Consider the following 21521-nt stretch of genomic DNA (forward strand, 5'->3'; position numbering starts at 1 on the left):
CAGCGAGGATGTTTCACCACAGGAACAAGCTACCAAGGAAAGTGGTGGGTTCTCCATCTCTTGATGTCATTTAATGAAGACTAGACGCCTTTCTGGAATGTGTTTGCCCAAAAAGTAGCTATTGTGTCATACGGGAGGCCTGTGACATGCAGGGGGTCAGATTAGATGCTCTAAAAGTCTACTAATTTCTGAAAAACTGAGGGTATGTCTGCACTACGAAATTAGGTCGAATTTATAGAAGCCGGTTTTATAGAAATCGGTTTTATACAGTCGATTGTGTGTGTCCCCACATAAAATACTCTAAGTGCATTAAGTCGGCAGACCGCATCCACAGTACTGAGGCTAGCGTCGACTTCCAAAGCATTGCACTGTGGGTAGCTATCCCACAGTTCCCGCAGTCTCCACCGCCCATTGGAATTCTGGGTTGAGCTCCCAATGCCTGATGATGCAAAAATAGTGTCGCAGGGGGTTCTGGGTACATGTCGTCAGGCCCCTCCCCCTCTGTCAGAGCAACGGCAGACAATCGATTTGCACCTTTTTACCTGGGTTACCTGTGCAGACAACATACCATGGCAAGCATGGAGCCCGCTCAGCTCAGCTCAGCTCACCGTCACCATATGTCCTCTGGGTGTCGGCAGACATGGTACTGCATTGCTACACAGCAGCAGCTAATTGCCTTTTGGCAGTAGATGGTGCAGTATGACTGGTAGCCGTCGTTGTCGTACTCCTCAGTAAGTTCGGTCAGAGGCACCTGGACAGACATGTTTTGTCTCCTGGAGACTCAGTCCTGCCGGCAGTCCTATTGAATCGTCTTGACGATGATGGCTAGCAGTTGTAATACAGCATTTTCTGCCAAGCACCCAGAAGATGCCGATGGCTATCAGTCATGCTGCACCGTCTGCTGCCAGCTTAAGATGTAAAAAATAGATGGACCAGATTTGTTCTGTATTCATTTGCTTCCCCCTCCCTCTGTGAAATCAACGGCCTGCCAAACCCAGGGTTTTGAGTTCAATTTGAGGGGGCCATTCTGTGTGACAGTTGTTTGTGTTTCTCCCTGCTGCACAGCCACCTTTATTGATTTTAATTCCCTGTAAGCCATGTCGTCACTCGCCCCTCCCTCCTTCTCTCCGTCAGACAATAGTTTCACGCCTTTTTTCAGCCCAGACGCCATAGCACTGGGATCATGGAGCCCACTCAGCTCACCGCGACAATTATGAGCACTATGAACACCACGCGCATTGTCCTGGAGTATATGCAGAGCCAGAACCTGCCAAAGCAAAACCAGGCGAGGAGGCGATTGCAGCGCGGCGACGAGAGTGATGAGGAAATTGACATGGACATAGATCTCTCACAAAGTACAGGCCCCAGCAATGTGCAAATCATGGTGTTACTCGGGCAGGTTCATAGCGTGGATGTTGTCTGCATGCCAGCAAAAACCGGGACCATACGCTGCCATGCTTTGTTATGCAATGATTCCAGACTACGTGCTACTGGCCTGGCGTGGTAAAGTGTCCTACCATGGCAGACGGGATAAGGCAGCCCTCCCCAGAAACCTTTTGCAAAGGCTTTGGGAGTACATGAAGGAGAGCTTTCTGGAGATGTCCCTGGAGGATTTACGCTCCATCCCCATACACGTTAACAGACTTTTCCAGTAACTGTACTGGCCGCGATTGCCAGGGCAAATTAATCATTAAACACGCTTGCTTTTAAACCATGTGTAATATTTACAAAGGTACACTCACCAGAGGTCCCTTGTGTGCCCTCAAAGTCTGGGAGCACGCCTTGGGTGAGTTCGGGGGTTACTGGTTCCAGGTCCAGGGTGATAAACATATCCCGGCTGTGGGGGAAACCAGTTTCTCCGCTTCCTTGCTGTGAGATATCTTCATTGTCTTCATCATCGTCTTCCTCGTACCCCGAACCCGCTTCCCTGTTGCATGCTTCTCCATTGATGGAGTCAAAGCACACGGTTGGGGTAGTGGTGGCTGCACCCCCTAGCATGGCATGCAGCTCCGCGTAGAAGCGGCATGTTTGCGGCTCTGCCCCGGACCTTCCGTTTGCCTCTCTGGCTTTGTGGTAGGCTTGCCTTAGCTCCTTAATTTTCACATGGCACTGCTGTGCGACCCTGTTATGGCCTCTGTCCTTCATGGCCTTTGAGACTTTTTCTAATATTTTGCCATTTCGTTTACTGCTACGGAGTTCAGCTAGCACTGATTCATTTCCCCATATGGCGAGCAGATCCCATACCTCCCGTTCGGTCCATGCTGGAGCTCTTTTGTGATCCTGGGACTCCATCATGGTTACCTGTGCTGATGAGCTCTGCGTGGTCACCTGTGCTCTCCACACTGGGCAAACAGGAAATGAAATTCAAAAGTTCGCGGGGCTTTTCCTGTCTACCTGGTCAGTGCATCTGAGTTGAGAGTGCTGTCCAGAACGGTCACAATGAAGCACTGTGGGATAGCTCCTGGAGGCCAATAACGTCGAATTCCGTCCACACTACCTCAAATCTGACCTGCAAAGGCCGATTTTATCGCTAATCCCCTCGTCGGAGGTGAAGTAAAGAAACCGGTTTAAAGGGCCCTTTAAGTCGAAAAAAAGGGCTTCGTCGTGTGGACGTGTCCAGGCTTAATTCAATTTAACGCTGCTAAATTCGACCTAAACTCATAGTGTAGACCAGGCCTGAGTATAGCATTGGGAGCAGCGTCTGATGTTTTACTGTCTAGCTGGCTTGCTTCCTAGAATGAACACTCCTTGAGTGGGGGTGATCCACAGGGAGTAGCTCAAACCTCCAAAGTGCTTGGCCAGCGGCAGGACATTAGCACAGCAAGGGAGGGGTGTGGCAGTGACATCACAAAGGCCTTTTGCAGGACCTTAGACTATTGGTCAAAGGTGGTGGGGAGGTGGTGACCTCACAGAGAGATGCTGACATCAGCCAGGCAGGAACTCGGGCGAGGGGCCCGGGAAACCTCAGAGACTACTGTGGCTTTGCTTCAGCAAGTCTCCTTCTCAAGGTCTTTCTTTGAGGACTGAAAGAATATTCGGGTTCACGTACATGAGCGCCAGGAGGAAAGGGCACCCTAACCCTCTGATACCCCCTGCCTCCAGGGTGAGGGAGTCTTGCCTGTGCCTGAGTGTTAGCTCTACATATACACTCCATTGAAGTCACGCTACAAGGGCCTCCCCCTGACTGTGTCTGAACCCACAGCCCATCTTTTCCAGGGACTCTCCAGGGGCTGGAGGAAGAACATGCAATCTCCACAGACCTGCTACTGGCCCTCCCACTCCTCTCTGCTTGTCCCCAAACACATATCCAGAGATCTATGGAGAGGCCAGTGTAGGTTCTGGGTGAGGTAAATAGTGTGATAGGTCCCCTCTTATTACAAATAAGCAGCCTCCAGCTCCAGATTACAGCCAGCTCAGTATTAACCTGTCTGGACAGGACATTTAGCAGGTGACAATGTCAGATATCTGGGCAGCATCACACATAGTGCTGGAGAATGCTTGGAAGATGTGAACACTTGTATAGCAGTAGCTGCTGCCATGTTTTGAGCCCTTCAGTGTCCTTTGTGTGGACATTGTGACATCAAGTTTGTTACAAAATTGCAGATCTACAGAATCACAGGTATATCAACTGTATTGTATGGAATGAAACATGGGTGCTGAGAAAGGCTGAAGAACACGGGATTGACATTTTAAATTCTTGTCGTCAGCTGCTGACAGCTGCTCCATATCAAGTGGGACGACAAGATCAGCACCGGATTGTTTTCGGTGGCTTTCTTGATATGGACATATCATTAGAATGGAAGACCAACAAATTCTGAAGTGTGTGTACCACGGAATGCCGCTCCGTGGCTGGCGACCATGTGAGCAGCAAAATTGTAGCTAAGGCAGTAGGCTGGGACTTAGGCAATCTGGGTTCAAATACACATATTTCCTGTGTGACCCTGTCCCTGGCAAATCACAATCTCTCTGTGCCTCAGTTCCCCATCTGTAAAATGGGAATAATATTTCCTTTCTCTCACTCTTTGCCTTTCTTGTAGGTTGAAAACTCTTTGGGGCAAGGACTAAACTATTATGTGTATATACAGTGCCTAGCACGATGGAGTCCTGATCTCAGTTGTGGCCTCTAGGTATTACTGTAATATACACAAATAACAACTGTTCTGTGTTATGATTTTGACTTGCCAATAATGTAGTGAATATATAAATATTGAATAGTTACATTTTTAAAAAATAGATAATACAAACAAAATCCTTTTCCTTAGGCCAAATCCTTATCTCAGTTACACAAATGTAAATCCAAATACCACCACTGCCTTCAACAGAGTTATACCTGTATATCTGAGGTCAGAATCTGACCCCTAGTTATTAAGCAATTCCTGGCATGTTCCAATATGCAAGGACCAGGAATCATGTCTTTCTGTGTTTGGAAAATGGCTAGCATATTTGGATGCTGCTGCATATAAATAAATAATAGCCACAGATGTTTCCTAGCCCAAATGGACTGTACACACACATTTGACAGCAAGGAAACCTCTAGTTCTAATTTTGGCTCTGTGAGTGATTAAGCACATGTCTATACTACAAACATTTGCTGCTGCAGTTAGTATATCACTTGGGTATGTACATACTTGGCTCCTTGCACTGGCACTGCATATACTCACCAGGAGTGCTTGTTTTGATGCACAGTGAGGTGCACCATGGGTAGGTATCCCAGCGTGCAACTTGCCACTATCCAGTGCACTGTCTTTTGGGAAATTTTGGCAATGCATGGTGGGGTAAAAAAAGAATCACGCACAGGTGTGACTAGGACTTTGAGGTCAAGTTTTCATCATGCAACTTTCTCCATCCCATAATGCCATCTCTATCCCATAATTTTCACTCCTATTTTGAAAACCCCAAGAACCCACATGGGATTTCTCACTGTCCACCTCTTTGACAGAAGCATGGAGCTATGCCTGCATAGCTCTGCATTATTGTCAGGAGTGTTGCAAGCACAGGGTGAACTATCCTCCAGTATGTGCAGAACCGGAAGAAGAGTGGCAGGGAACATGATGATTTCCTGGAGGGCAGATTGCTGTGGGACTCAATGAGAACCAATTCAAGGTTGTTAATGGAGTTCATGGAGCAGCTGCAAATGGTGGAGCACCACTTCTCGGCCTGAGAAATGAGCACTGGCTGGTGGAATCGCATCAGAATGCAGACTTGGGGTGACAAGTAGTGGCTGCAGAACTTTCAAATGCACAAGGCCACATTCCTAGATCTATGTGCCAAGCTCACCCCCACTCTCCAGTTTAGGGACACCAGAATGAGAACTGTGTTGACAGTGAAGAAGCGATTGGTGATCACACTGTGGAAATCTGCAATGCCAGATTACTACCAGTCAATGGGATATCACTTTGGAGTTAGAAGATCCACTGTAGGGGCTGTTGTCATGCAAGCATACAGGGCCTTTAATCATCTCCTCTATGCAGGACTGTGACTCTCAGCAATGTGCAGGACATAATGGATGGATTTGCAGCAAGGGGACTCCTGTATTGTGGTGGAGTGATAGATGGCTTGACCCTTGGCTCTGGTAACTGACAGTTGATTCTGGTGCTGACCCTTGACTTCATTCGCCACCCTGGATGCCTGCTCTGCCTACTAGACCTGACTCCTGCTCTGATTACTAGGCCAGACCACATCTTGGTCCATAACACTCTGTGCCTGTTTCCCCAGTCTGTGAAATGGGGATAATACTTAACTCACAGGATGTTGTGAAAATTAATTAGTTAACATAGTACTTTGAAAATGTAAAATGCTAATTACATATTATGATTCTAGCTAGCTCTTCTATCGTGGGCTTTCTCTTTAGCCCTTAAAACAATCTCATCACAATTGGTGTTAAAGCCTTCTCTGCTTGAGCTCCTACTCCCAGGAAAAGCCTTCATGCTATTCTCCATTTTATTGATCCTTCCCTTCATTTCAAATCATAGATGAACATATATCTCCTTTCCCTTGCCTATAGTGTGAAACATGGCTTGAAATCATGTGGAGTGGGAGTCTCTTATTGGTTCAATGGATTTTGCTTCTCTTATAGCAAAGCTTTACTCCAGTTTTACTCTACTGTAATCATATGCCATCTGTTCTAATTCTCTTGGAATGCAGTAATTACCACCTACCAGATAGATATTTGCTGCATTTCCAAGGGAATTTTCCTTTCTCAGATCCTGTGAAGTTGCCACTACTCTGTAGGGGAGGAAAAGTAGAGAAAAGCACCTTGGCCTCAGACTTGCTGAAGAGGAGTCAGATTAGTTTTAGAGCTTGTCTATGTTAACATCTGTTCACAGCAAACTGGGGTGTAAGTCTACTCCTGTCGTAACTATAAAGGGAAGGGTGTAACAGCTGTCCTGTGTACAGTACTATAAAATCCCTCCTGGCCAGAGACTCCAAAATCCTTTTCCCTGTAAAGGGTTAAGAAGCTCAGGTAACCTGGCTGGCATCTGACCCAAAGGACCAATAAGGGGACAAGATACTTTCAAATCTTGGGGGCGGGGGAGGCTTTTGTTTGTGCTCTTTGTTTGGGAGTTGGTTCGCTGTTGGGACTGAGAGGGACCAGACATCAATCCAGGTTCTCCCCATCTTTCTAAACAAGTCTCTCATATTTCAAACTTGTAAGTAAAAAGCCAGGCAAGGCGTCTTAGTTTTACTTTGTTTTTCTCAACTTGTAAATGTACCTTTTACTAGAGTGTTTATCTTTGTTTGCTATACTTTGAACCTGAGGCTAGAGGGAGGTCCTCTAAGCTCTTTAAGTTTGATTACCCTGTAAAGTTATTTTCCATACTGATTTTACAGAGATGATTTTTACCTTTTTCTTTAATTAAAAGCCTTCTTTTTAAGAACCTGATTGATTTTTCCTTGTTTTTAGATCCAAGGGGGTTGGATCTGTATTCACCAGGGAATTGGTGAAAGGTTTCTCAAGGCTTCTCAGGGAAGGGAATTAGCTTTGAGATGGTGGCAGCGGACCAGAGCTAAGCTGGTAGTTAAGCTTAGAAGTTTTCATGCAGGCCCCCACATTTGTACCCTAAAGTTCAAAGTGGGGATACAGCCTTGACAACTCCGCATTAGCCTGCCATACATTGTGTCCAGGTGGATCCTGCTGCCGCACACTAAAAGTTCCATACTGAGTTCTGACCTACCCCATTTGAAACGGTAGTAGATTAAAGTGCATTAGGAATATTTTAGTGCATGGCAGCAAGATCTATGTGGACACATGTTGAGCAGCAGGCTAGCGAGGGGGTAGATTTGCTGCAACTTGCTGCAAACTAAGTGTTTGTGTAGACAAGCTCTTACTAAAAGATGCTCCTAATTGCCCATGTGTCATACAGTCCTGGTCTACACTAGGGGGGAGGATCGATCCAAGATACGCAACTTCAGCTACGCGAATAGTCGAAGTATCTTGGATCGAATTACCTGGGGTCCACACGGCGCGGGATCGACGGCTGCGGCTCCCCCGTCGACTGCGCTACCGCCGCTCGCTCTGGTGGAGTTCCGGAGTCGACGGTGAGCGCATTCGGGGATCGATATATCGTGTCTTAACGAGACGCGATATATCGATCCCGGATAAATCGATTGCTACCCGCCGATATGGCGGGTAATGAAGACATACCCAAAAAGTAGCTAATCCCAGAGTGAAGGTAGTGGTTCCCTAAGAGTCCAACCAGCTATAGTGCCCCCTTCCAGTGTGAAGAGACATTGCCAGCAATCCCAGGGTAAAGAAGAGGGATTTTTTGCAAGATAGACCATCTTCTGTTATAGCAAAACTACTTATAGAAACATTGTTGGGTTTTTGTTGTTGTTGTTGTTTTTGTTTTTTTGTAACAAGGAAAGAATCAGTCCTAGTTCTGGCATCAAGTTTAAAAGTAAAAGAACGTGATAGTGCGAGGTATCAAAAGCATTATTAACGTGGTTATCAACATTTTTCATTTATCAGAAACAGAGTTTTCAGTAAATAAAAAGTTTTGATGAGTGTTTCAATAAATTGTGATAGGTTTAGTAAAAAGCAAATTATTTTTAAAAGTCAAGGTTTTTGTGAACTTTTCACTTTTTTTAAAAAATAAGGGCCATTTTTCTATTTAAAAAATGTCGTATTTGAAAATTTTCAATCAGCGCTATCCTGAACTTGGACACTCGCACTCCCAAACTCTGAGACAGCTCAGATCAAGATCTGACCATTGCAGTTACTTTCTGAATCTATAATAGGCTGGACCAAATCTCAAAACCCCCAAACTTTGAGAAGTTTTGAATCCATATCCAGGTTTAAATGTTGTGTCTTGGGCCTCTGTCTAATAAATAAACAAATATTAGAGAGAAGGGAGGATTATAATTTCTTAGATCTGTGTACTGTAACCTCATTTTCCTGTTTTTTCTTCACACTACAGGACAGCAAGATTGTCAACTCTTGTGATTTTATCATGAATCTCACAATATGTAGTGTTTTTTTCTTAAGGCCGCTGGGAATCAAAAGATTGTATAAAAATCTAATCTTTCATTCAAAAAGTAAGTTTCCAGCCCTCATGGCTGCAGACAAACACGAAGAAAGTGCATACCAAAAAGCTCAGAAAACAGAAGGCAAACAAAAAGAACCAGATAGTTATTATTTTTAAGCCAATTTCATGATCTTTTGGGACTTGACTCATGATTTTTGAAAGCTTAGGATTGGCACTACTGTGGCAGGAACAAAATGATAGGTATTTATGTAAATAAAAGTAGAAAAGCTTGTATTCACGCATCTTAAATGTTGTAATGCCTTAAGGATCTGAAGAACCTGAGAAGAATGGGAAAGCAATAGTTCAGTGAGATAAACTGGTACTATAAAGTATGCACAGGAATGTAATAGAGTTAATTTTTTAGATTCTGTTAAAGAAACACAGAGGAGCTATGAAGTAGCCGTGTTAGTCTGTATCTATGAAAACAACAAGGAGTCTGGTGGCACCTTAAAGACTAACAGATTTATTTGGGCATAAGCTTTCGTGAGTAAAAACCTCACTTCTTCGGATGCATAGCTTGTTGTTTTTTTAGAGGAGCTATGGTATATGATTAATCTGTCATAGTAAATATGATATCAGCTGCAACCTGCTTAGGATCAGGTTTATTTCAAACAGTAACTTACAGATACTATTCTAAACCAATGTAGTCAATGGGCCAAATTCTCCTCTTACTTATGCCAGTACAACTCATTTGAAGTACATGGTGCTACAGCAGTGCAACAGAGAGTAAAATGTGTCTCAGTACATTTGTGAGTTGTTTTTTAAGCACACAAGCACAGTAGCAAGCTATGAATGCATTTTATTAAGCCTTGCTAATTTTCTATCAGTTCCAGGAGCTATAGATTTTATCCATGTAGACATCTTAAATTCAAAATGCAAAATAATAATAATAATAATTAATAATTAAAAAAACACTTGGAAAAAATATCCTTCAAACAAATACTAATACCAAAATCATTGTTTGGGTGCAATAATAAACATCCTGAATCTACAGTTAGGTGCTAATAAATGTGGAATTAATATATTTAAAAAAAATAAATATGTAGGGTAATGCTTCCAGACTTTTGAATGTACCACAAGACCTTAGCTGACAATTCTCTCTCTCTCTCTCACTGTATCTTTAACTGAGACCCAAAATGAATGTCAAAATGAATACTCTAGAATAAAGACAGATTCAACATTCTCATGATAAATGTCCCCTTCATCATCAACTTTCTAGACAAACATCATGTAGAAGCTTTTTCTCTCCTTTTTTCAAATATTAACTTTTTAAAACTACTAATCCGCTTATATTTCTTGTGTTAATTAAAGAAAATCACTGTAGTGGCTTCAGTTGATTTATTATGGAGCAACCACTTAAGGTTGCAAGTAAATTTCTGTTTAAAGCCAAAATTTGCTTCTTCTCTAAAACCAACACCAGCCTTGAAAATTGTTAAGTCGGGTGCAGGGTCTGGGTAGAGTACCTGGGGAAAAATGTAGGCTACTTGCACAGGGGGTTCCTGAAATATAGCACTCCCAAATAGCTGCTCTCAAAGTTTCAAAAGTCTTCTAATGCTTTTTTGTGCACAGATAGAGAATAAGTGAGGGTTAAGATACATGAAGCTTATTTCTCTGAAATGAGATCTAGTGCACAATATGAAGAATAACATGAAATTAAAAAAATAAAATGTTATTAGACCTTGTTTTGGAACTATAGAGTGGCATGATTGTGTCAGTGACCGATAGTGTTGTGATCCACTAACAGATTACCAGTACTGTAAAGACTTCTGACTAAAGTGCTCTGCTGTGCTGTACTTCCCAGTATGTTCTGAATTTTGAGAGATACCTCCCCATCAGAATACCCTTTAGCCTAAGAGAAAGTGCACTGCTCATAAAATTCAAGTCTCCTTTTCTATCTACTGCTGTTAACATTTCTGTACACTTCAGAATCTTTATTATTATTGACCACAGTCTGATGCCCCTACCCTAAGAGACAGACAAGTATAATACCTTCTTATATCTTTCCCCCCACCTCCCATTTTACAAATATGGTACTTGAGAGGTGAAACAATGTTAATTCTGGCAGAGATGGGAGTAGAATCTAGGTCTCTAACATGGCAGACCCAACTCATTTCAATCTTAAATGTATCACTTCCTAATTCTTTACGGCTTGTCTTTGCAACCTTAACAGTTCTAATATATAATAGTCACTTATAAAGTTCTTTACAAACTTGCAGCAAGATGTTTTCTGCTCTTAACAGCTTGTAATCTAAGATTAATCTAACAATTAAAAATAGGGTGACCAGATAGCAAGTATGAAAAATTGGGACGGGAGTGGGGGGTAATAGGAGCCCATATAAAAAAAAGAACCAAAAATCGGGACTGTCCCTATAAAATTAGGACATCTGGTCACCCTAATTTAAAAAATATAAATAAAGAGTAATGTATGGTTGGTATGTGCCATCAGATACCAAAAGCCAGAATTTGATTAACTTGATGTTATCACTTTCTTTAATACCTCATTAATAGAAACTACAATAACAAAAACTATCTAATGTAAAGTGACTATAGGTGGGAAGTCACAACATATGGCCTACTGTGTGGCTGCTCTCCACAGGAATAGATGCAGACCAGTATGCTTGGCAATTGGCATCATTCCCTGGCCAATAATTACTGTGCATTAACCCAGATGATGGGGCGTGCATGTATGGAGAATCTTTCTTTAAGGTGGAAGGAAACAGTGACGAAAACTGCAAAAATTCATGGATAAGAAGCCAGAGAAATTCCTCCAGTTGCATGACCCGTATGTGTTCAAAAATATTTTAAAACTTCCCAGCCAAGCAATGTATTTTCTCCTTCTCTTTTTTCCCATATGATGTGTATTTTCATTTGCTGAATACATAATATGCTATTTACTGTGACCTGCTGGAGGGTTGCTATTTAAGATCTTCCTGATTTGAACAGGGAGATTCTGCATCCTGCAAGGGCTACTTGTGGTCAATATTCACAAGTCCCAAATCAATTTAATAGCAAGCAGACCTTGATGCTGCCATGAGATGAGATCATGTTCTATGATGATGGGCTGAAGTAACAATGACAATGTGACAAAATAATATTGCAGTGTGAGCTTCTGAGGCGATGTGATGCTAATAAACATTAGATGAAATTTTGATGTGATGACGTGATAGGATAACATAGGAGATTTTGAGGCAATGGGATAACGTGTTACAAGTGGTGTAATGGTAATACAATGCAATGTTTGGGTGTGGTACAGTATATGAATGCAACAACATTGTGATTATGCAGTGGCGCAACACATCCTCTCTGTGTACAAGTACTGAGATGTCCATGTTTCTTCCTACTCACTTCTTAGCATGTGTAACTTTAGACTGTAAACTGGGGCAGTGAGTGGCTTTACTATGTTCTGTAAAGTGACTAGCACACTTTAAGAGCTGTATAATAATACTATTGCATTAAGACACTACATGAGCCTATTGTGAAATGCTATAGCATTTGGTAACAAAGCTGGGGTGCTGTGAGTATACTGCTGTGACACTGTATGAACACTGTGAGGCAATCTTGCAAGGACACTGTTGTACAAGGCAGTACGGGATAAGGATAAGTGTGAGACAGTAATATCCCATCTCCTAGAACTGGAAGGGACCTTGAAAGGTCATTGAGCCCCCTGCCTTCACTAGCAGGACCAAGTACTGATTTTGCCCCAGATGGCCCCTCAAGGATTAAACTCACAACCCTGGGTTTAGCAGACCAATGCGCAAACCACGGAGCTATCCCCCACACTGTAGTGTAAAGGGATAATGTAGAAGCCTGAGGAAGTAACACTGAGCAGGTTCTGTGGTGCAAGATGATGACCAGGGATCCTAGTTTTCCGTGATAAAAAAACAAAAATTCTCTGATGAAAATTCTCTGACAGCCCGAGCCCATTCGCCTGATTATCCAAATTATTGATTATCCAATCTGGCCCCACTCCCAATTAGATCAGATAATCGGGGTCCACTGTATATGTTTTTATTTTTTCACAAATGTAAAAGCTAAAGATTATCTGTAAAAATGCAAATTCCCTGGCAAACGGATTTCTAGGATTCCTTTTGATGACGCTGTGAGTGACATCATGGTTCAAGGCAATGATGCAGCAGTGGAAGCACTGCTGTGACACAACGTGGATGATATAACATCATGAGACAAGGCTAGGGTTTCCACCTTTCTGATTGCAGAAAACGGAACAATCTTGCCCCACCTCCTGCCTCGCCCCTTCCCCAAGGCCCCCCGCCCTGCCCCTTCTCCGAGGCTCCGCTCCCCACTCAGTCCATTGCCCCTCCCTCTGTCGCTCGCTCTCCCCCACCCTCACTCACTTGCTCATTTTCACCGAGCTGGAACAGGGGTTTGGGGTACAGGAGGGGGTATGGGCTCTTGGCTGGGGGTGCAGGCTCTGGAGTGGGACCGGGGATGAAGGGTTTGGGGTGCAGAAGGGGGCTCTGGGCTGGGACCGAGGGGTTCGGAGTGTGGGAGGGGCTCAGGGCTGGGTCAAGGGATTGGGGTACATAAGGGGGTGTGGGCTCTGGGAGGGAGTTTGGGTGCGGGAGGGGACTCAGGGCAGGGGCGGGCAGTTGGGACACAGGAGAGGGTTCACGGTGTGGGCTCCAGGCGGTGCTTACCTCAGGCAGCTCCCAGGAAGCAGTGACATGTCTCTCTGGCTCCTAGACACAGGAATGGTCAGGGGGCTCCACGTGCTCCCCTGTCTGCAGGCACCACCCCCACAGCTCCCACTGGCAGCGGTTCCCGGCCAATGGGAGCTGCAGAGCTGGAGCTCAGAGTGGTGCTTGCGCCATGGCTAGTGGCAGCGTGTGTAGCCCCCCTGGCTGCCCCTGCACTAGGAGCCAGAGTGAAATGCCGGAGGCTATTGGGAGCTGCACGGAGCCAGACGCTGTGGCCAACTGGACTTTTAGCGGTCCGGTCAGCTGTGCTAACCAGAGCCATCAGGGTCTCTTTTTGACTGGGCATTCTGGCCAAAAACCGGACGCCTGGCGACCCTACACAAGGCCATTGTGGTGACACAGCAAAGTCAAGCAGTAACAGTGAGGAGCTTCTGTGGCATGAAGGGAGGACACGGAAGCATGAAGCAGTGGTCACACCGGCAGTGATGATGCTGCAGCACAACGGGATGGGGTAACAGTGTAAGGTAGTGACCCTGCACTAGAAGGTGGTGACACTATAGTGACGATGCCGGGTGAGGTGACGATGTAGTGGCCCAGTGATGTCATGGCAATGACATAGAATCGACAGGGTGGGTGATGTCATAGTGATGACACGGCAACTGCGTGAAGCTTCTGTGGTGAACTGACCCATGGGAAGAATTGTTCAGAGACCCCCCCCACCCCGCTCCAGCTCGCTCGCCCAACCGCTCCCCAGAGTCCGATCGGGGCAAAAGCGCGCCCGGCAGCACTAGCAGCGCTACATCCGGGTCCCGCCCGCCACCGAAGGGTTACGCAACTGCTGACTCCGCCCACTCATCGAACACGCACGCCCCGCCTCTCCCTCCCCAGCCCCTAGTTAGTACTTCAGTGGGGCGGGAGGAAAACTGCGAAGTCCCTTTCTGATTGGGTCCCTCTCCTTGGGCGTGCGCGGATTGGTCGGAGTTCTGAGGGGCAGGTCCTGCAGGCCATTGGACGACGACTTTTGTGAGCGGCTCGCTCATTGGCGGAGAGGGGCGCTAGGTCTCGGGCTGGGGGAAGAAGCTATTGGCTGGAAAGTAGGTTAGTGGTGCGACGTTCAGTGGCAAGCCAGGCGGAAAGTAGGTCAGGGACGGGGGCTGCCTGCGCTGCCCATAGCCCTCACCGCGCCGCCGAGGGGCACCGACCCCCTCCCCCCTATACGGTGAGGCGGGAGGGGTGGGGAAGAGGGGCTGGTGCCGGTCGGGGACCCGGCGGGGGAGAGAAGGGGGGACTCCTGTCAGAGGGGGGAGAGACGGGGTTACCGTCAGGGAGAGTGCGGGGGCGAGAGACTGGGGGCGATTCCTTTCCGGAGCCCAAGAGAGCGAGGGGAGTGTGAGGGAGAGGGAGAGGGAGGAGTGTGTGTGTACATCGAGGGGGCGAGGGGCAGGGAGTGGGGGTGTATGGAGGAGTGGAGGTAAGGGTGTGGGGGTGTATGTTGGGGGTGTGTGGAAGGATGTGGGGTATTTGTATGGGAGGAGGGGGTGTTTGTGGACACCCAGGAGAAATATACATTACAAATGTGTGTGTATACTGTATCTACATTACAGGTCCCCATCCCCATACCCTGAGACCACCACCCCCTCTCCCCCTGCCCAGTGTATCCCCAGGGTATATAGTTTTCAATGCTTGTGAGGGAAGAGGTGGGGGAATAGACCGAGTGCCTCCTTCTGAGTGGAGAGCAGCATCCTCTCTCTTCCAGCCATGGCTAAGGCATAGTGGCTGGTTCAACTTGGGGTTTGTTTTTGTTGAATAACCCCCTGCTGTGTGGTGTAATAAATGACAACAGTTAACCATAAGCGTATATATAAGAACCTAATGGAAATACTAAGAAGTCAAACAGGATGAAATGGGCTTATTAATACACAGAAGGAGAAGCTGCAGGTGGATTCCACTGGTTATAGCTTACATGGTGGAAGATATGCATCAGTTCTTTGTGCTTAGAGTCTATCTTAGTACATTGGTTAAAATAATTTGCTTTACTTGTAAATCTGAGGTAATTGTAATTATTCTGTGCGGAAAATGTCCAGTGCTGGAACAAAGTGTGGTTCGGTCCCTTCATGTGCCCTCTGAAGTATGAGGGCTCCCAGCCTTCCTGTAAGCAGTATTTGAGTAGATTCTTTCACCATTTTGCAGAGACAGAAGAAGAAGAAAGAGTGGGGCAAAGAGTATTAGGCCAGAAAATCTTGCTGTTTGTCAACCACTTTAAATATGATCAATCTTTTCAAATTTGCCTTGCTCTCTTAGGCTTGGTCTACATTACCCCCCTAATTCGAACTAAGGTACGCAACTTCAGCTACGTGAATAACGTAGCTGAAGTCGAAGTACCTTAGTTCGAACTTACCTTGGTCCACACTCGGCAGGCAGGCTCCCCCGTCGACTCCGCGGTACTCCTCTCGCCGAGCTGGAGTACCGCAGTCGACGGCGAGCACTTCCGGGTTCGACTTATCGCGTCCAGACTAGACGCGATAAGTCGAACCCAGAAGTTCGATTGCCAGCCGCCGAACTAGCGGGTAAGTGTAGCCAAGGCCTTAGTTAGCTGAGCTGAGTTCAACCACTGAACCAAAGCGCATTGGTCCCCCTTTATGTAGGTCATCCTGTTATCCCACTGTTGGCTGCCTCTGCTGTCTACCATAAATTATGTACTTGGTGGAGGGTTTGCTTATGTGAAGAATGGGATAGTTTGATGAACAAAAAATGTATGTAGTTTTAGACACCCCTTCACACCAATGTAAACAGGGTTTAAACATAACTTGTTTTAAATGAACTGGTCATGATCAATCCTAAAATCCTCCTATGGATCCTTTCTGTACTAGGTTCTAAGTAAAAAGAACAGGAGTACTTGTGGCACTTTAGAGACTAACACATTTATTAGAGCATAAGCTTTCGTGGACTACAGCCCACTTCTTCAGAGTAGTGTCTAAAGTATTAGCTAAAACAAAATAAAAGCTACAAGACACACTATAGGAAAAGATCGAATTCCAACTGAAATGCTGAAACACGGTTCTTTGCAGACTTGATGCTAAATTCTTCCCTGCCACCTAAACTCACTAATCCTGAAACTATCATTGTTGTATGCAGTGTTGTTGTAGCTCTGTTGGTCCCAGGATACTAGAGAGAGAAGGTGGGTGAGGTAATATATTTTATTGCAGTGGTTCTCAAACTTATTTGATCGTGCCCTCTTCTTTGTGTCTAGTCATTTACGCTTCCCCTGCTCCCACCACACAAGAACAAATACCGCCAGCTCTGAAGGCTGAGTGTAAAGTGGCAGCTGCTGACCAAGCGCCCAGCACCCCGTCAGCAGCAGCAGCACGGAACTAAGGGTGGCATGGTATGGCATTGCTGGCACTGGCAGTGGTGCTGCCTTTAGAGCTGGGTGCCTGACCAGCAGCCACTGCTCTCCTAAAGCTTCTCTCTCTCACCCCCCCCCCGAATACATTCTGTGCCCCCCAGTTTGAGAACCTCTGTTTTATTGGACCAACTTCTGTTGGTCAGAGAGGCAAACTTTCAAGCTTACACAGAGCTCTTCTTCTGGAAGCTCAAAAGCTTGTCTCTCTCACCAACAGAAGTTGGTCCAATAAAGATATTATCTCATCCACCTTGCCTCTCTAATCCTGAAAGTATAATAACTGTCCAAAAGAATAATATTCAAGCTTTTGTGACTAGTAAAACTAATATGAACATTAGAATATCTTTAATGAGAACTGCTATCTTAATACTGTCCATTAAGACTTAGTAAGAAAAATGGAAATACACTAATTCTCCATCTTTTTATGGTCTATTATACCAAATTAACTCTCAAAATTCCCCAACAGTACCTTTGATTTTGGCATAGAAGTGCCAATATCTGTTTAAGAGTTGAATAGACTGATGCTATCGCTACACTACAGCTTAAGTTGACATAAGTTATGTCGCCGGTGGCTAATTCACACCCCTTCCCCTGAGTGACATAACTTATGCCTACTTAGTGCTGTCCACGCTGGTGCTTATGTCAGCAGGAGAGCTTCTCCCACTGACATCGCTACCACCGCTTCCAGGGGCTGGAATAATTAAGCCGATAGGAGAGTGCTCTCGGAATTGGGCCTATAGCATTCACTAACTATGAATGCTATAAAAACAATAGATAAGAATAAGTTATCTTTCTGTTCCTCTTAACTTTATCAAAACGTTTTGGGATGAAGTTTTCCAGGTATGATTTTAGCACCAAGCAAAAAGATTTTTTTTTTTTTAATTTGATCAATCTATTCAGGTTGAGTTATGAGTCTGCATAAAAATGTGGTGGGTTTTGTAAGCCTTATTGAAGGAGAAACTATCCAAGCTAAAAGAGAAAGTTGTATATTTTTAAAAACAAGTTATGACGTTGTTAAAGGTGGCATTTTCACTCATACGCCTAGAGCACTTTCTACTCTGCTTTCTACAGGGATGACTAAACTGGCTCAGAATTGTCAGATACTTGCATATATGGCTGCCTTCTGCTCCCTTTACTAGTTTTTTCTCCCTCGAAAGCAAGGGAAGTTAAATGCAAAATCTAATGGCAAGGTTGAAGAACTTAGCATATAAATCCTAAATTTCAAAAAAAATTTAACACAAAACATGAACTTGGCAGAACTGTGCATGCAGTGTTCTGATTCTCCTGATGAAATGTGTACCCTCATATAGTGCTGTTTAAATGTGAGAGATTCAGGAAAAAAAAGTTAACAATGTATTTGAAATCCTAACTTTTGCTGTATTTCGTTGAAAAATTTGTAGTTTTAAAGGTTGGTGAAATTGTATATCTTGGGTTTTCAGGTAATCTAATATAGCCTATAAGGAAACTTCTTTTGTAAAAACCCTGGCTAGTTAACTGTTTTACCCTCAACTATGAATGGCTGATTCTGCATTAAATATACCCTGTTGTATAAAAATGACACCTGGGTATATTTTCATCACCTTTTACATCAGATTATGTGCACCACTCTACAATAGGAGCTACATATCTTATCTGATGTTTTAATCCAATCTGTGAAAAGAAATTTAATGTTAGGCTATGTATTCAGAGCCCAGGCTCCATCTCCTTGGAAACCTGATCTTTCACTCAACATTGTAAGCTTAATTTGTCTATTTAATCAATTTTTAAGAATAGATGCAAAACCTCAAAGCAGCTACCACTAGGTTTCAGCAGCTTGATGGATTCATGATCAATTTAATAAACTGGAACAAGATGTTATTTGTGGCCTTTGAGAAAGTTGATGGCTAACATAGTTGTCCTTGCACTAATTTGGACAGTGGCTAATATCTAAAAACAAATTTCAAATTACATTACAACATTAAACTTTCAGTGGGCTTTAGCCCATGAAAGCTTATGCTCAAATAAATTTGTTAGTCTCTAAGGTGCCACAAGTACTCCTCATTCTTTTTGTTTAACTAAAGCAGGGGTCAGCAACGTTCGGCACGCGGCTCGCCAGGGTAAGCACCCTGGCGGGCCGGGCCAGTTTTATTTACCTGCTGACGCGGCAGGTTCGGCCGATCGCGGCCCCCACTGGCCGCGGTTCGCCGTCCCGGGCCAATGGGGGCAGCGAGAAGCCACGGCCAGCACATCGCTTGCCCGCGCTGCTTCTCGCCGCCCCCATTGGCCCGGGACGGCGAACCGCGGCCAGTGGGGGCCACGATCGGCCGAACCTGCTGCGTCAGCAGGTAAATAAAACTGGCCCGGCCTGCCAGGTTGCCGAACGTTGCCGACCCCTGAACTAAAGAATCTGAAGAGTAAAAATCTAATAAAACTCCTCCCCCATAAATGAACCTAAGATAGTACTAGGTTAGCGGTTCCTAGGAAGGACATCTGTTGTTAGCCCATGTTCTGTGTTTTTCTCATTTGCAACTACAATGGGTATTTCTTAGTCAGCATACAAATTCTGTGTAACCTTTTGAGCTCCTGCTGTTTGAAGAGCTTGGTATTAAGTGTCTCTGATGTCAGATATCAGAGAGGTAGCCATGTTAGTCTGGATCTGTAAAAAGCAACAAAGAGCAAATACGTCTGTTAGTCTATAAGGTGCCACAGGACTTTGATGTCAGAGGTAACACCGGCAGCTGACTCGGAGTCAGAACAACTTGTGAACCTGGGCTGATGCCCCACTGTAGTTTGGAGGCGGGGGGGAGGAGGAGTTTCTAGTAGGAAGGATGCCAATGGGCTTCTTTTAGAGCAAGAAATATCACTCACAGGAGTTAAAGCAGTAAATGGCATAATCCATTTTAAATGGCCCAGTCAGTCTACATTTCTTAGTAACTTTCTAAAGAAGACTATACAGACAAGTATAAACAGTGATAAAACACAAATTTATTTTTCATAACATGTCGTTGCTTATGGCAACATTTTCTTTGCCTGTCATTAAATTAGCAAGCTTTCCATTGATATGGGGCTTTTGAATAGCAGCTTATGTGAAGGAAGTACTGTTGTCTGAAAGCTTACTCTTAAGGTAAATATTTAATGGTACACTTCTGGTACGGCTACTGTTGAAATATAATTCCCATTAAGTAGTTACAGTATCATTGTGGAGGAGTATTTCTAACACTTGTCGTGTTAAAGAATGGTAGTTTCACAGTTTCTGAACAGTTTGCATTGGCATCATATCCTCCAAGCCATTTTGTAACAATCCTGCCATTGAGGTTTTTAGATTTCAGATACATGACAGATTTCAAAGAATACAGTCTTCAGCTATGATTTTTTTAAATGAAATTTAGGGAAAAACAGCTAATGCAATCTATGTATTTTAAATGTTTTCAGTGTTCTGGTTACAGGATTCTATATAGAAAGCCGATTAGGAGGTATTGTTATCTTGCGGCTCATGTGCTTTTTTCAGTTTCAGTGAATTACCATATTATTATAGGTTATCAATTTGCTAAGAATCAAATAAATACCATGCAGTAATTGAGCACTAGATCTTTTTTATGCAAGTTGCCCTTCATCTTAGAAGTGTGTGTGTATGAAGAAGGGAGTACCTACATGACTTGTGCCTTTGCCTGCAGTTGTTTGACTGTCTTGGTACCATGGACAGCTGAAAAATTGGAAACTACAAAATGAGTCCATTTGTGTTTTGCCCCTCAAACCTATGTTTTGAATCCTTCATGAGAATTCAGATGTCCAAGAAGACTCGGCTAATTATGCATGTTATACAATTAGCTTTATTTTTTTAATGAAGTATTTCTTCAGCCCTGAGACTTTTTAAATAGACTAGTTTCAGAGTAGCAGCTGTGTTAGTCTGTATCCGCAAAAAGAACAGGTGCCACAAGTACTCCTGTTCTTTTTAAATAGACTAGTTATTTATGCACAATATAGTCTGTGCTCCAGTCCGGAAAAAATAAAAATGCAGAGTTGGATGTAATTGTTCCAGGCTAGTGTTATGAGCTTACTTAAACACTGGTATTATCATTCAAACATAGCCTTACATTATCAGTTCAGGACCAGACAACTGAAGGAGTTTTCAGTCTTTAAACCACCTATTGGACCGAGGGGGCACTGTAATCTTGAGATATAGGGAACTTAAAATGAGTTAAAAGAAATTTTAAGTACTATACTTGCTCCCAAGTGCCCCTGCCATTTAAAAAAAAAAATCCAATCACATTTTCCTGTTTTTATATTTTAGCTGATTCTTTCCTTTGTGGTGAAAGAGAACCACACAAACAGGAAAAGCCTATTGACTATACAAGAGAAACTGAATAAGCACAAAGTGTGATCAAATGCTTTTCCAGTTTTATACAAGATGCCAGTAGAGTTGAAGAAATGTAGTTTCTTTTAAGGATTCTTTAAATAGCCAGATTATTCATTAAACATCTATATGAATATTTAATAAGTTACTCTTGGAAGAGCTTTAATATACAAACATTCTGCATGGGGGAACTTACAGAAAGCCTAAGTTCATTCTTAGAATGGAAAGTTCTACTGTCTGAACACCTTAAGTTTAAATAATTGTCCATACAAAAGTTTCAGCCAGCCTTTCTTAGTCTGTACTCCTCTCTGTTTTCTGAGTGTTGTTACATTTCTGTCAATAAGACTAAGTATTGAAATGAACTGAGGAGGAATATAAGGAGAGAAGATGGAGTGGATGAATTACACCAGTGGAGGGCAACCTGTGATCCACAGGCCGCACACGGCGCATCAAGGTAATCTGCTGGCAGGCCGTCAGACTGTTTGTTTACATTTGCACGGTCGCCTGCAGCTCCCAGTGGCCGCAGTTCGCCGTTCCTGGCCAGTGGGAGCTGCGGGAAGCAGTGCGGGCCTGGCTGCCACTTCCCACAGCTCCAATGGGCCACA

The 21521-nt window shown here is 44.1% G+C and overlaps 1 protein-coding gene across 9 annotated transcripts in view; it reads left to right on the top strand.

The window, feature by feature from the left end:
- The first annotated feature begins 14210 nt into the window (after positions 1-14210).
- The window catches only part of BMAL1 (basic helix-loop-helix ARNT like 1), a 99957-nt gene continuing 92646 nt past the window's right edge, over positions 14211-21521 (top strand). For 3 of the 9 annotated variants that reach the window (XM_065592235.1, XM_005290803.4, XM_065592238.1), the window contains exon 1: positions 14266-14399. The gene's annotated coding sequence lies outside the window, so the exon portion shown is untranslated. Of the gene's footprint in view, positions 14400-21521 lie in introns of all 9 variants that reach the window. The other 6 variants (XR_006176839.2, XM_042860195.2, XM_065592236.1 and 3 more) reach the window with 5 other exon arrangements.

Source organism: Chrysemys picta, chromosome 4, assembly GCF_011386835.1.
Source record: "Chrysemys picta bellii isolate R12L10 chromosome 4, ASM1138683v2, whole genome shotgun sequence".
NCBI classification, from domain to species: Eukaryota; Metazoa; Chordata; order Testudines; family Emydidae; genus Chrysemys; species Chrysemys picta.